The following is a 16,301-nucleotide window of genomic DNA, read 5'->3' on the forward strand; positions in this document are numbered from 1 at the left end:
TAGTCTTCCGTCACCTCACCTGTGACTATGAATGCTACAAATATCTTAGTAAGAGGCTCAGCAATCACATCCCACAGAGTTCTAGGGTACACCTGATCAAGTCCTGGGGATTTATCCACTTTTTTGCATTTCAAGGCATCCAGCATTTCCTCTTCTGTAAAATGGACATTTTCCAAGATGTCACCATCTATTTCCATTTATTCTATGTCTTCCATGTCTTTTCCACAGTAAACACTGATGCAAAATACTCGTTTAGTATCTTCCCGAACTCCTGCAACTCCATACAAAGGCCGCCTTGCTGATCTTTGAGGGGCCCTTGTCTCTCCCTAGTTACCTTTTTGTTCTTAATGTATTTGTAAATGCCCTTTGGATCCTCCTTAACTCTATTTGCCTCATGTCCCCTTTTTGCTCTCATGATTTCCCTCTTAAGTCTACTCCTCCTGCCTTTATACTCTTATAAGGAGTCACTCAAAATATCCTGTCTATATCTGGCAAAAGCTTCCTTCTTTTTCTTAACCAAACCCTCAATTTCTCTAGTCATCCAGCATTCCCTATACCTACCAGCCTTCCCTTTCACTCTAACAGGAATATATTATCTTTGGACTTTTGTTATCTTATTTCTGAAGGCTTCCCATTTTCCAACTGTCCCTTTACCTGTGAATATCTGCTCCCAATCAACTTTTGAAAGTTCTTGCCGAATACCATCAAAATTAGCCTTTCTCCAATTTTAGAACTTCAACTTTTAGATCTGGTCTATCCTTTTCCATCATTATTTTAAATCTAATAGAATTTTGGTCGCTGGCCCCAAATTGCTCCCCCACTGACACCTCAGTCACCTGCCCTGCCTTATTTCCCAAGAGTAGGTCAAGATTGGCACCTTCTCTAGTTGATACATCCACATACTGAATCAGAAAATTTTCTGGTACACACTTAACAAATCCCTCTCTATCTAAACCCTTAACACTATGGCAGTCCCAGTCTAAATTTGGAAAATTAAAATCCTGTACCATAACCACCCTATTATTCTTACAGAAAACTGAGATCTTACAAATTTGTTTCTCAATTTCCCTTTGACTATTAGGGGGTCTATAATACAAACCAAATAAGGTGATCATCCCTTTCTTATTTCTCAATTCCATCCAAATAACTTCCCTGGTTGTAATTCCAGGAATATCATCCCTCAGCACAGCTGTAATGCTATCCCTGATCAAAAATGCCACTCCCCCTCCTCTCTTGCCACCCTTTCTGTCCTTCCTGTAGCATTTGTATCCTGGAACATTAAGCTGCCAGTCTTGTCCATCCCTGAGCCATGATATCCCAGTCCCATGTTCCTAACCATGCCCTGAGTTCATCTGTCTTCCCTGTTAGGCCCCTTGCATTGAAATAAATGCAGTTTAATTGATCAGTCCGATCTGTTCTCTGCTTTGTTCCTCCCCGCCCTGACTGTTTGACTCACTTCTTGTCTCAACTGTCTCAGATTGATCTCTTTCTTCACTATCTCCCTGGGTTCCACCCCGCCCCACCCCCACCTTAAATCCTCTCAAGCAGCTCGAACAAATCTCCCTGCCAATATATTAGTCCCCTTCCAATTTAAGTGCAATCAGTCCTTCTTGTACAGGTCACTTCTACCCCAAAAGAGATTCCAATGATCCAAAAATGTGAATTCTTCTACCATACACCAGCTCCTCAGCCATGCATTCATCTGCTCTATCCTCCTATTCTTGCCGTCACTAGCCTGTAGCATTGGGAGTAATCCAGATATTGCTACTCTCGAGGACCTCTTTTTTTAAATTTATGCCTAACTCTCTATATTCTCACTTCAGAATCTCATCCTTTTCCCTTCCTATGTCATTGGTACCAATGTGTACAATGACCTCTTGCTGGGTCCTCTCCCCCTTCAGAACATTCTGCACCCTCTTTGAGACATCCTTGATCCTGGCACCAGGGAGGCAACACACCATTCTGATTTTTTGCTGCTGGCCACAGAAACGTCTGTCTGTATCTCAGACTAGAAAGTCCCCTAACACAATCGAGCTCTTGGAACCCATCATAACTTTCATTGCATTACAGCCAGTCTCAATACTCGAAACTTGGCTGTTCATGCTACATTCCCCTGAGAATCCATCACCCCCTCCATTTTCCAAAACAGCATACTTGTCTGAAATGGGGATAGACACTGAAGATTCCTGCACTACCTGCCTACCTCTCTTACCTTTCCTGGAGTTGACCCATGTATGTGACTGTATCTGCGACTTTTCCCCCTTCCTATTCCATCCATTCGCCCCCTTGCTCTTGTAAATTTCTCATTGTCTCTAACTGTCACTCCAACCGTTCCATTCGATCTGATAGGATTCTTAACCAATGGCTTTTATTGCAGATATAATCCTTAGTAACACGTAAACTCGCCCTAAATTCCCACATCCAACAAGAACAGCATATCACTCTTCTAAAGGCCATTTTTGCTTCTTCCAATCCACGGACCCAGAAAATTGCACCGTCTTATTCCTCTGCAAAACACTGCTCCAGGCGAACTTAATACTTATGGCTTATATTTTTAAGTTTAATCAAGAGACATATCTCAATAAAACATATAATCAAGAAAGAACCCACTTTATTCACTGCTGCAGACTTACTGTAAGGCCACACTTAAAATATCCACTTAATTGTTTCTGTGCTGTGACCTCTCCCAAACAGGTTTCTCCAAGATTAGTTGTGAAATTCACTGTTTGTTAATTTTCTCAGAAGCACTCTGATGTCCAGCGATACATGAATTCAACAGCAAAGGCAGTAACTGCGTAGGTTCACTGCTGTGTCCGTTAGCATTGTGGGTTTCTTTCTTTCTTTCTCTCTCTCTCTCTCTCTCTCCTGCACTGACGTCACCATGTTACTGCCTTTGTCTTTTCCTCTCCCTTTTGAAAGTGCTGTTGTTTTGACTTTTTTTCTGCATAGTTCCAAAACATTGCAACAGCATATAAAACTATAATTGCTGCTCCTGGAATTTGAGGAAATCATCTCTGACATCTAAAATACCTCAAATAAAGGAGCAGCCTATTCCAGCCAGAAAATTTTCCCATCCTCCATCTTTGATTACTCAGAATCCTATGATGGAGGGAAGGTCATTGATGAAGCAGCTGAAGATGGTTGGGCCCAGGATACTACCCTGAGGAACTCCTGCAGAGGTGTCCTGGAGCTGAGATGACTGACCTCCGACAAACACGACCACCTGCCTATGTGTCAGATATGACTAACCACCAGCAAGTTTCCCCCCCTGTTACCCAATGATTCCAGTTTTGCCATGGCTCCTTGGCACGACGCTCAGTGAAATGCAGCCTTGATGTCAAGAGCTGTCTCTCTCACCTCACCTCACCTCTGGAATTCAGCTCTTTTGTCCATGTTTGAACTAAGGCTATAATGTGGTCAGGAGTTGAGTGGCCCTGGCAGAACCCAAACTGGGCGTCACTGAGCAGGTTACTGCTGAGCAGATGCTGCTTGATAACACTGTTAGTGAAACCTTCCATCACTTTACTGATGATGGAGACGAGACTGATGGGATGGTAATTGGCAGGGTTAGATTTGTCATGCTTTTTATGTCCAGGACATACCTGGACAATTTTGCACATTGTAACTGTACTGGAACAGCTTGGCTAGGGGAGTGGCAAGATCTGGAGCACGAGTCTCCAGTACTATTGCCAGAATGTTGTCAGGGCCTGCATTCTTTGCAATATCCAGTCTCTCCAACCATTTCTTGATATCACCTGGAGTGGATCGAATTGACTGAAGACTGATATTTGTAATGCTGAGGACCATTGGAGGAGACTGAGATGGATCATCCATTTGGCACTTCTGTCTCAAAATTGCTGCAAAAGTTTCGACCTTACCTTGTGCACTGATGTGCTGGGCTTTTCCAAAATTGAGGATGGGGATATTTGTGGAGCCTCCTCCTCCAGTGGGTTGTTTAATTGTCCACCACCATTCATGACTGGATGTGACAGGACTGCAGGACATAGATCTCATTAGTTGGTTGTGGGATCGCTCAGCTTTGTTTATCACTTGCTGCTTATGCTGTTTGGTGGCTTCACCAGGTTGACTCCTCATTTTCAGGTATGGTTGGTGTTGCTCCTGGTATTCCCTCTTGCACGCTCCATTGAACCAGGATTAACCCCCTGGCTTGATGGGTTTGGTTGAGCGGGGGGTATGCTGAGCCATGAGATTACAGATTGTGCTGGAGTACAATTTTGCTGCTGTTGATGGGCCACAGTGCCCAGTCTTGAGGTGTTAGATCTGTTTGAAATCTGCTCCATTAATTATGACGATAGTGCCACACAACACAGTGAGGGTATTCTCAATGTGAGGTGGGACTTCATTCTCCCCAAGGATTGTACGGTGGTCACTCTTACTGATACTGTCATGGACTGATGCATCTGCAGCTGAGGCTGTGTTTTAAAAAATTCTCAAAGTCAAGGACCAGGCTCGCAGGAAAGTAGTCTGACACAGAACAAACAGCCAAGAGGCGAGTCTGCTAGAATATAAGTGTTTTATTCCCCGCAGCGTCGCCACAACCAGGTCTCATCCTTACAACGGGTCTGGCTTATACTCACTCTACGTGTTACCGGAACTGGGAGCCGTCAGTTCTCGTAGAGCGGTTGCCAACAACCCACGCTCGGCGGTTAAACGCAACCCCGGAGCAGACTCTACCGAACTGGAGACTTTTCCAGCTGATATACTCTTTTCCAGATATAAACATTCATGTGAACAGCAGAGCAAGGCTAAAAAACACATCCCATTCTGGTTATTTCAATGGATAAGCAGGAACTCAGTAAAACTGGAGAAATAAGCACCACGACTGGTAGCGTTTGGGGTTAATAAACATTCTTGCACCCAGGTTTAATAATTTAAAAATACATTGTAGCTTTAGATTAAACCTTAAGGGTCCTACAAAGATAAAGACCTGAAAAGTGTTTTGACATTCCAACATTGGCAGCTGGATTTCTGAAGATGCCGATTGGATTTGGAGGGATGGTGATGAGGATGATGCTTCACTGCATTCTGAAGGATAATGCTGGCAATGCTGACTTTATAAATAGCAGGTTTACCTTGAAGGTGTGAGTTAAGACTCAAATCTCTGAAAGATTTAGAGGTTATTGTTAGGATTTTCCTCTTGGTTGTAATTGGGGCTTCAGAATGCCTTACTGTCAAGTCCAACTGATATTTGGTGGGCTGCAGGTGGTGTTTCCATGCTGTCCTCCACACACTTGAGGGTGGAGCACTCTCCCTCGCTGTTATTATGTTTGATTTCTGAGTTCCCATGCTTCTTCCTGGCTAGTTGACAAGTGGTCCTTTGAAACCACTGCAAACAATAGCAATTGTCTAACTTCAGTGACATGATGGGCTTCTGTCTGATGTTGATTGAATGTTCAATGCAGATGTAACCATTTGTAAATTGTTTCTTGTTTAGAGGTAGAGACTAACAGAGGTGAGTTTCTGAGAGAGACGCTAAAATTACTAAAAGACCATTTCCTCAAAGAAAATATAAACATTGCCATAAATTGGCTCTGTTTTTTGTTAGAGCAAAGACCTTTCATGAGTAGGCTTGTCCCCTGTCTTCAACTATTCCAGTCCATGACTCAAAATATCTGAGTGATTGGGGCAATGGTAGTAATGCCACTATGCCAGTCAGGTTCAAATCCAACAATAACAGCTGATGGAATTTACATTTAATGAATAAAATTTGGCACTGAAAGCTCATAGTGACCACGAATCTCCCATCAATTGTTATAAAACTCTACCTGGTTCATTAATGTAGTTCAGGGAAGGAAATCCGCTGTTGTTAGTGGTCTGGCTTTGTTTTAAAAAATTCTCAAGGTCAAGGACCAGGCTCGCAGGAAAGTAGTCTGACACAGAGCAAACAGCCAAGAGGCGAGTCTGCTAGAATATAAGTGTTTTATTCCCCGCAGTGTCCCCACAACCAGTCTTGTACTTACAACGGGTCTGGCTTATACTCACTCTGCATGTTACCGGAACTGGGAGCCGTCAGTTCTCGTAGAGCGGTTGCCAACAACCCACGCTCGGCGGTTAAACGTAACCCCGGAGCAGACTCACCGAACTGGCGACTTTTCCAGCTGATATACTCTTTTCCAGATATAAACATTCATGTGAACAGCAGAGCAAGGCTAAAAAACACATTCCATTCTGGTTACATACAGATAAGAAGATTCACACGGGAAGGTGTATAATAAGATTCACACGGGACTAAGCGACACCTTCCATTTTCGGTTAGATTCACACATGTATTGGGACACAATTTTAACCCTTTCACCACAGGCTGCACATTGAAAATATGCCCCTTAAGATACAAGTGCTCATTCTGTTGATGACACTGATGAAATATTAACAGAGCTTCCAGAACCCAGTGAGTAAATTGCACAGCCCTTTTGACTTTGAGATTGAAAACCTTTTATTCAAAGAACACTAGAGTATACAGTTTTGGGTTTCTGTCAGTGCATGGCTCATGCAGCCAGCAAAACCATGTAACTGACATTCCCTAGTCCCCATATGTGCTGGATATCAGGGAGTTGACTGTACACCGTCCCTGAGCTTGCTTCATCCTCCTTTCAAAGTAAGGCAATTCAATTCATTATACACAATAACACTGCTTTATGTACATCTTGACATAGTAGATACTTAATTAAAGCTCTGTAGTGTAAGAGCTGTCTTTGCATAATAATTCTTGAGTGGTGTCTTCTCTCTGACTAATGTCAGAGTCATGTCACAGTTATGTGCTTGTAATTTTTATGAACCTCATTATACCACAGTGAGTGTCTCTGACTGGTAGAGTCTAATCTATTTTTTCTTCACAGTCGCTTGCTGATGTCACTGTTATGTCATGATACACATCACCATTTAATAAAATCATAGAATCATACTGAAGGGGTCCTTTGGCATCTGATTTCTACTGCCAAAAATACACTGCTACCTGTGCTAACATTTTCCTGCATCAGGCCCATAACTTTGTATGTTATGAAACTTCAAGTGCTCATCCAAGCATTTATTAAAGGTTTTGAGATTACCTGCTCAATTATCCTCCCAGACTATGCATAACAAATTCCCATCACCCTCTGGTTTCCCTCAAATCCCCTCTAAACTTCCTGACTTTTACTTTAAAAGTGTCCTGGTTTGTTCTTGACCTTTTGACTAAGGGGAGGAGCTGCTTTCTATCCACTTTGACCATGTATCTCATAACCTCCTACACCTCTATCATGTCCCCCCTCAACCTTCTCTGCTCCAAAGAAAATAACCTGTGCTTATCCAGCCTCTCTTCATCGCTAAAGTGCTCCATCCCAGGCAGCATCCTGGTGAATCACATTTGCCCTCTCTTCAGTGCAATCACATCCTTCCTATAGTACAGAGACTGGAACTGCACACAGTGTTCCAGCTGTGGCCTAATCAAAATGCTTTGGAGGTTCAACATAATCTCCATGCTCTAATAATCCACACTTTGACTGATAAAGGCAAGCATCTTGTATTCCTCCTTAGCTATTCCATTCACCTGTCCTGCCATGTTCAGAGATCTGCAGAAAAGTAACTCAACCCTCTGTTCCTCTGCATTTTCTAGTTTCCTACCATTCATTGAGTACTCCCTTGTCTTGTGAATTATTCCAAAGTGCTTTCCCTAATATTTAACAATATGATATTTATTCTCATTATATCTTGAACTACTGAAGGAGGGCAAAGCCTGTTCAGGAAAACAGAGAGAACTGTGCTGCTTATCTTTGGTCCCATGAGATCAGTTTGCATCCACCTCCGGCAGACCCTTTGCTAACATTTCATCTGAAAGACGACAGGACCAACACTGTAGGTCTCCCTCAGTAATGCACTGGATGCCAGCCTGGATTTCATGCTCCAAGGAATTGAACCCAGAAACATTTGACTGAGTGGCAAGTGCGTCAGTGACTGGGCCATTCCTAAGACAATTCATAATATGACCTTGTTACCTGAGATGAATCTGAAATTGCACCGTTAAACTCTTGAGCACTTTAATATTACACTGGTAGGAAAGTGGCATATCATAGACATGCAGGAACACTGGGATAACTGTGTGTTAGCCTTTGAATTAGTGATTCAAGCTGTTAACTGCTCTATCTGACAGTCAAAGGAGACTGGGATGCATCTCTGAAGATAACGATGATTGACATCATCATTTCTCGGCAGCTGCTGTCCTGTGCAGCCTTTGGTTCAGTGTTGCTGATGGCAATGGTTTCTTCATTATCTCTTTGGAGTACTTTGGTAATTTGTCCTTGACTGCCCCTCACAAATGAATGTTGCAACCTGCAGGGATGTGGGCGGCACGGTGGCACGGTGGTTAGCACTGCTGCCTCACAGCGCCTGAGACCCGGGTCAATTCCCGCCTCAGGTGACTGACTGTGTGGAGTTTGCATGTTCTCCCTGTGTCTGCGTGGGTTTCCTCCGGGTGCTCCGGTTTCCTCCCACAGTCCAAAGATGTGCAGGTCAGGTGAATTGGCCATGCTAAATTGCCCGTAGTGTTAGGTAAGGGGTAAATGTAGGGGCATGGGTGGGTTGCGCTTCGGCGGGTCGGTGTGGACTTGTTGGGCCGAAGGGCCTGTTTCCACGCTGTAATGTAATGTAATGTAAAAAAAAACCTAGCCGATGCTGACAAGTTGGACTGGGGGGGCTTGTTTCTCGGCTAGAGACAGTAAGGACTGCAGATGCTGGAAACGAGTCAATAGATGTGAAGCTGAAAAAGCACAGCAGGTCAGACAGTATTCAAGAAGCATAAAAGTCAATGTTTCATGTTAGAATTCTTTGTCAGCCTCTCGTTGTCCCCTACACCTTTCAAAATTCTAATACTATTTTAATAACTGCACTTGCACACGTAAGGATTAAAACACCAATGAGTTACAGCTCTGAGAATCTGTCAGGAATGTTTCTTGATGTTTCCTATCTGGCTTTGTCCAATAATAGCAATGTAGCAGAAAGGTCATGGAACATATATCTTATTTTCAGTGTTTTGAGTATTTGTCTAGCACACTGGAGCATCTACCCTTAAACCAGTCCAATATTCATTCCGTCATAATCAGTCCCAACGGACACACCATTGATTTGATTGATTAATTGTCATGTGTACCTAAGTACAGTGAAAAGCTTTGTTTACAAACAGTGCAGGCAAATCATAGTAAGCAAGAACATACAGATCATAGGGTGAAAAGAAACTGGACAGACGGATACGATAGATACCATGTTTCTATCAAAGCAAAGATCAAACGCAAGGGAGTCCTCTGGCCTTTCTGTGTCTATGATTTACTTTTGCATGGATGAAGGTGATGTTGACACATGTAAGCATTTGTTGTTGTCTATTCCTGATTGGCTTAGCAAGCCATGCTGTTCAGGGGCAATGTTGTGGATGCCAAGTCATGGGTGGGCCAGTGGGTGTAAGGATGACAGGTTTCCTTCTCTAAAGGGTATTATTGAGCTAATTAGCTTTTCTGACAGCTAATACTAGTTTCGTGATCACAAATACTGAGATGATTCCAGACTTGATTAATTGCTTTCAAATTCCATTCAGTAGTACACCACTAACTCCCTCTAATAAGCTAACCATCAATAACACAACATTGCTAAGGTGTTTTGTTTTCAGTACAGGGAGCTAACTTGTTTGCCTGTGAATCAGGGACTGATCAATGATTATAAAACACATTTGATGCCTAGGTTCATGTGCCTGAGGTATCTCATGCTCTGTGTCTTTGAGAATTGTGCACAAGATGATCTTTAGGCCTAAATATCCCAAATGTAGAAAGCCAGTGATCTATACTGGGCATCGTGCTATCAGGATTTTATTTTGGTTGAGTGTCAGTTGCTGAAATATGCTGTGGAGAAATAAGTTGTGCTCTCTTCTCCCAGAGCACAGTTGGTCCATTCTGGCGCTTGCAGAAATCTCCATAGACAAAAATGCTTTCCCCCAACTATGGAAGATCGTACATATAAAGGATATTATTGTAAGGTGAGGAATTAAAGATTTTCCTCCCTCTGTCATAAAATAATAATTTGCTCCTTCCAGAGTAAAGTTTTGGGTGTCAGGAGCACACAGTTAACAATTGAGTACCCATCCATGTGTCTCATTGTCATTAATGAGACAAGGGAGGTATGCATACATTTAAGTTTCAATAAGACTACAATTTTATTTGGCTTTGGTAACACTCTTGACTCCAAGGTGAAAGGCTATTGGTTCAAGTTCCGCTTCAGAAAGTCCAGCATATAACTGAGGCCAATTTTTAAGCAAGGTCCTAAAAAAGGGCACTGCATTGATAGAGGTGTTTTCATTTAGATTGGTGTTAAAAACAAAGTCATGGCTGCTCTCTCCATTTTTCTGAAAGATCCCAACTTGTGAAACAAGGAAATTGTCCCACAGCTCAAATAATTCTTCCTTCATCTGACACCAGCAACTCTGATTATGTGGATTGTCTGGAACTCATTGTCTTGGTGTAGTGATTGTATTGAGGTCAGCCAGGTAGAGCTCATAGAATATGAGTTCCCTGATTGGGGCTGCTAACCTGATCCAACCATTGAGCCCTGGATGACAGACAAAAAAACAGAAGCGTCAGAGATTCTGTGCACTCTGAGAGTTGGCTCTGTGGGAGCTGGATCAGTCTCAAGGATTCTCCATGTTTAAATAAAGGGTGACTTGGTGGAGTTATTTCATAGACTTCTCTGGTAAGGTGAAATTTTTCTCCCAAGTGACCTTCTCTAAGTACCTCAGAACTTTGCATACTTGAATAACTTAATGAACAAGTTAAAATCATGAATCAGCATCTAATAGAAAGAAAACAAATGATTTCAATTGTGCCTTTCATAATCTTAAAATGTCTCAAAACACCTCATGGTCAATTGTGCACTTTTGAAAAGTGGCCATTACTGTATTGTGGGAAGCATAGTCACATTGCATGTATTCCCACAAATAGCACTCTGGGAAGAAAACAGATAATTTATTGTCAAGATATTGATTGAGGGATTAAAATCCACCAAAAAACATCAGCAAACTTTCATGCTTAATTTTTAAACTGTGCCATAGAGGGTCAGTTGTATTCAGTTGAAAAGATTCAAAAGATAATGTCCCTGACAGTGCAGCGCTCCATCTGTACTACACTGGAATGTGAACGTGGATTTTGTGCTTATGTTCATGGTGAGGAACCTGAAGACTCAACCTGCTGACTCAGAGGTAAGATGCTGTCTTTGTGTCAAGAGTGAACACTATCCCATTAGCTGCTGCTATTGTAACACTAATAGTTCAAACAAACCTGTTGGAGCAAACCGGAAAGCGTATGCTCGAAGAAGGGAGATGAGTGAAATGAATGATTTACTTTGATAATCTAAACGATATGCATTTATGCAGCACCTGTCATGTTTGCAGCACATCCCAGAACACTCCACAGCCAGGAGGTACTTTGCAAAATTGACATTGGTTGCTTGTTAGAAATTTATCTAAATCAGCAACTTCATTAAACTATCAATGAGGTCACATGCATTCTAATTCAACAAACCTTATTTGTAGCACATCATCAACTCACATAACGTAAACTGATGTTCTTGCAGAGAAATGTGTTATTGGATACAAAACATTCCTTAAAAGGAAACCATTCCAGAAATCGGTTTTTGAAAAGGTTAAGTGGCTATATGACAGCATGTGACAATGTCCCCACTACTTGGGACCAATGTCTATAAACTAAAAGCATCTGAGCATCCTCTCTTGTCAAGTATGTCAGTTTTGCTTACTACCCACGTCACATAATTATAAAGCTTTGCGTTGAATAGCTGCTTTCAAGAAAGCACAGGAACATGTTCAACATGCCCTATTTGAAATAAGATCTATACTCATCTCACCAATACAGATTGAGAGGTGTTATATTGTGCAGGTTGTTGGAGAATTTTCACTAACCCTGACAATACAACTCAGAGAACCAACGGCATGCGCAACGTGATAATCTGTCAGCAACTGAATTGCACTGATCAATGTCCAAGTTCATCCAATGAGGTTACTTAAAATTCAGGTTCATCCATTCGTTTAATAAATATTCTAGCAGACAAGCAAAACTCTATTATGCATATCACACTGGCAATTTAAACTCCTTGCAAGTCATGTTTTCTGGCTATGATTCGAATGCGTGCGTTAGCTGAATTATGCATCAGTTTTCTTTGGTGCTGCTGTTAACATGTATTTTTATTTCCCTTCTGGACTCTGGGAGGTGTTGCTTTGATCAATGGGTGAAAACAGATGCTAAATGTGTGCTGTATAATAAGACATGCTGGTTCAGAGGTCTGAATTTTTTATACAGTTGTCCTAATTGTTGGCAATTTGAACTCGCCGGGAGCAGCTGCAAAGATTTGGTATTTAAATGCTGATGAGATGCAATATATGTACACTCTACTCAATCACTGAGGGTGGACAGGGGCACATTGATTATAGCTCATGGTTCAAGAGTGCACACAGGTGGGCAGAGGCAGTAGTGATAGTACAGAGAAGGAAGTTTATCCTGAATCCACTGCAGGGATGGAGTCCGGCTAACACTTTGGTCCCTCTCAACTGCATCAGCTGCTATTATCCTGCCAGTTCTCTTTGGCACCCATTCTTTGCCCAGACCAGTTGGAACCTCTGGCAAGGGGCCCATGACCCTACACTCTCTATCATGCTGTTATGATATTTCAACTGTCATAGAGTCATACAGCTTGGAAACTGCCCCTTCGGTCTAACCAGTCCATGTTGACTATAATCCCAAACTAAACTTGTCTCATCTGCCTGGGCTTGGCCCATATCCTTCCAAACATTTCTAATGCATGTATTTATCTAAATGTATTTTAAACATTGCAACTGCACCACCACTTCCTCTGGAAGTTCATTCCACACACGACCCACTCTGTAAAAAAAAACATTGCCTGTCATATTTTATAAATCTCAATAAGTGGAAGCCTCTCAACCTCCAAGCTCCAGAGAAAAACATTCCAGCCAATCCAGCTTCTCCTTATAATTTAAACCCTCCATTCCCAGCAACATCCTGGTAAATCTCGACAATATCCTTCTTCTAACAAGGAGACGAGAAAATCCAACACATTTCTGAGGTTCTCTTCACTGCTCCAGCAGTGAACATAAGATGGCAATTTTTGCTTCAGCACTTGAACTCAAAACTATAGTTACCCCCAAAAAGGATTGGCTGCTTGTGAAAGGCTTGAGGCGAAGCAGTAGCTATCATAATGCAGTGCGGCCTCTTTAACAAGTGCTGCAGATACTGTGGGTGACAATTTTTTGTTTAATGTGCTTCAGGAAGAGTATTCCTAATACATGTTTCAATTCCTTTACCAAGATGGCATCTTGTTTGGTACAAGTTTTTTTTTTCTAAACTCGATCTTGCCCCCCTCACAGGGTGCCAAAGGTCAAAGTCTGAAAAAGAATCGCACCAGACTCAAAACATTAACTCTGTTTCTTTCTCCACAAATGCTGCCAGGACTGCTGAGTTTCTCCAGCATTCTCTGTGCTTGTTTCATCTCAAGGGAAGGTTGTTCTTCATTGACACACCTTGCTTTATTGGAGATACATGATTTTGTCACATTCTCAGCACTTAGCCACCCTGCCTGTACCCAGGGTCTGAAATGGGCTGATGGGTAAAATCAAGTGAGGTTGCACTGCAATTGTCCAGCAAAGCAAAAAAGGATGTACCAATAAAACTACAAAAGCATCTCAACTGAGCTTACGCAAATCGATAAAGCAGACGTATGACCCTTGGGTAATGAAACTATCACTTCTCTTGTGAACAGGAAGATTTCAACTAAAAAGTCTTTCCACTTTCAGGCCAGACTCACCAATCCTTGGTACTGCCCAAAAATGTCTGCCTTGCCTGTTTCAACTTTGCCTCAGCAACAAGTACAGCCTTCCGTGAGGGTGGCATGCCTGTCGAAGCTTCTTACAGTTCCAGGACTCTACTGTAAAAAAATAATGAAAATGTTTTTGGACAGATGGCTGTAGCTTTGAGGAGAGTTACACCAAATGTTAGAAATACCATTTTGTTGTTATTTTACTGCTGAGTCCACAGACATAGGATAAACCCGCCAAGATACATCTAAACTCTGTCAGCATGTTAGACAGATCTTTAATTATCTGTCTGACTATGTCAATGGTCTCCAAACAACAGTGCCAAAATTGAAGATCATATCACTCCTAGGCACAGCTTTTCAAATAATCAATTGATTTGATGACTGAAATCAAAGTGGCTCAAATTCCTGGGACTTAACAGCAAAATCCAATTCAGATTAGACTGAGTATTGAAGTTGCAAAGCCTTTATTACTAATATAGCAAATAATGCTACTTAATCCAGCTTAAATTCACTCAATAATGACTTTTTACTATACTATATTAAGCAGTTATTCTTTCTGACTTACTGCTGAAAGGTAACTGCCTTCAAACTCTGAAAGGATCATGCATATTTAGCTGCTAATGCAAACTCAGATAGTGATTTGTTCCATCTCAGAAGTATCGCAGTGGCAATGTCGTGTCTGGCTACACGTGAGTCTGTAGCAGAAAGGGGCTTTCACTGTTGAGAGCCTCAGTCTCCTGTCTGCTCTTCCCACGAATGAGACACACCAACAGTGCAACCCTGTGAGTGAAACTTTGAAGAAACAACAGCTTGTTCTGTTGTGTGGCAAGACTGATTCCTGGGGCGATGAACAATGATCACCCAGATTCCCATGACAATTTGTGACTTTAGGGTTTCTGGGTAAAGTTTCAAGTGACTGGAGCAGTTAAGACAAAAAAGCTTGTATTTATCAAATGGCTTTCATGTACTTAAGATATGCCCTTTCACATCCTTTACATCCTGAAACAGTTTGTGACTGTTACATTATGCTTGAAATAGAGAGACTGTCCTGTTGCAAGTAAAAGTATCAACCAAGTTGTGGTCAGCAAGATCTCATAGAGCAATGTCAGAAGTCACACGACACCAGGTCATAGTCCAACAAGTTGATTTGAAATCACAAGCTTTCAGAGCAGTGCTCCAAAAGCTTGTGATTTCAAATCAACCTGTCAGACTATAACTTGGTGTCATGCGACTTCTGACCTTGTCCACCCCAATCCAACACCGGGATCTCCACCTCATCGCATAGCTATGTTATACCAAATTAGAATATAAAAGAAATGGTTAGAATTTGACAATACAGCTCCCAAGCTTGATCTGTTATTCAACAGGACTGTTGTCCATCTTTAAGATTAGATGCACTTTCCTATTTGATCTCCGTATCGCATGGTTCCTTTCGATTTCTAGAATTTATTGATATCCATGTTGCATAGCTACAATGACTGAATATCCATTGTCATCTAAAGTAAAGAATTCCAGAGATTTAGAATTGCCTGACTGAATAAATGTCTCCTCTTCTTAGTTCTAAATGGCTGACTCCTTATCCAAGATGAAATAACTCCACACAAGGTCGCTATCCCATCACCAAGTCACTCATACACGTGGCACGTTCTTAGCACTGATCCAGCTCTCTCACAGCCAGCTCTCTGAGTGAACAGAACCCCTGACATTCTTTTTTTTTTCCTTTTTATATTTTTAATTTTTTTCTTAAACAGTACATTTCATAAACAATTAACATGAACAGCTATATTCAGAGAAATAGCAATTTACGAGGGAGAGGAGCGGCAAAGCCAGACCCCAATCCCAGTTTTCAGGGAAATGAGGACAAATCTCAAATCCTGACATTCCTGTTCTTTTGTTTTCTTTTTTTCTTTTTCCTTCTCTTTTCCAGAGTGAATGGGCTGTCTGACACTCATCTTTGTTTTTTTTTCCTTTACTCCCACACTACTGCCTAACTGCGGTAATGGATATTCCTGTCTTTTTTTTTCTATATTTAACCCTAAGTGCGGTAGTGCTTATTTTTTCCCCAGCACCCATGGTGTGTGTGTACAGGTGTGATACACAGTGAAAGACACAAAGTGCACGAATCTTTATTCAATTTCCACCACCAGGAAGATCGGAAAACACCCGAGTGGCCAGTGACAAACACTGCCCTTCACATCAAGGGACAGTGCTGTGTGATCAAAACAATGAAGGGGAGGGTAGGGACTAAATCAAAATAGAGTTGGAGGGAGAAATGATGCACTCCACTCCCTGTGGCACCCACCTCTCCCTGAACAACTCCAGGGTGTTGGTCGACACCGCGTGCTCCTTCTCCAAGGACACCCGGGCCCGTATCCCTATTTATTTATTTTTTTTTTCCACCTAAGTGCAGTAGTGCTTATTTTATC

The sequence above is a fragment of the Chiloscyllium plagiosum genome, chromosome 24 (genome assembly GCF_004010195.1).
Source record: "Chiloscyllium plagiosum isolate BGI_BamShark_2017 chromosome 24, ASM401019v2, whole genome shotgun sequence".
Lineage (NCBI taxonomy): Eukaryota > Metazoa > Chordata > Chondrichthyes > Orectolobiformes > Hemiscylliidae > Chiloscyllium > Chiloscyllium plagiosum.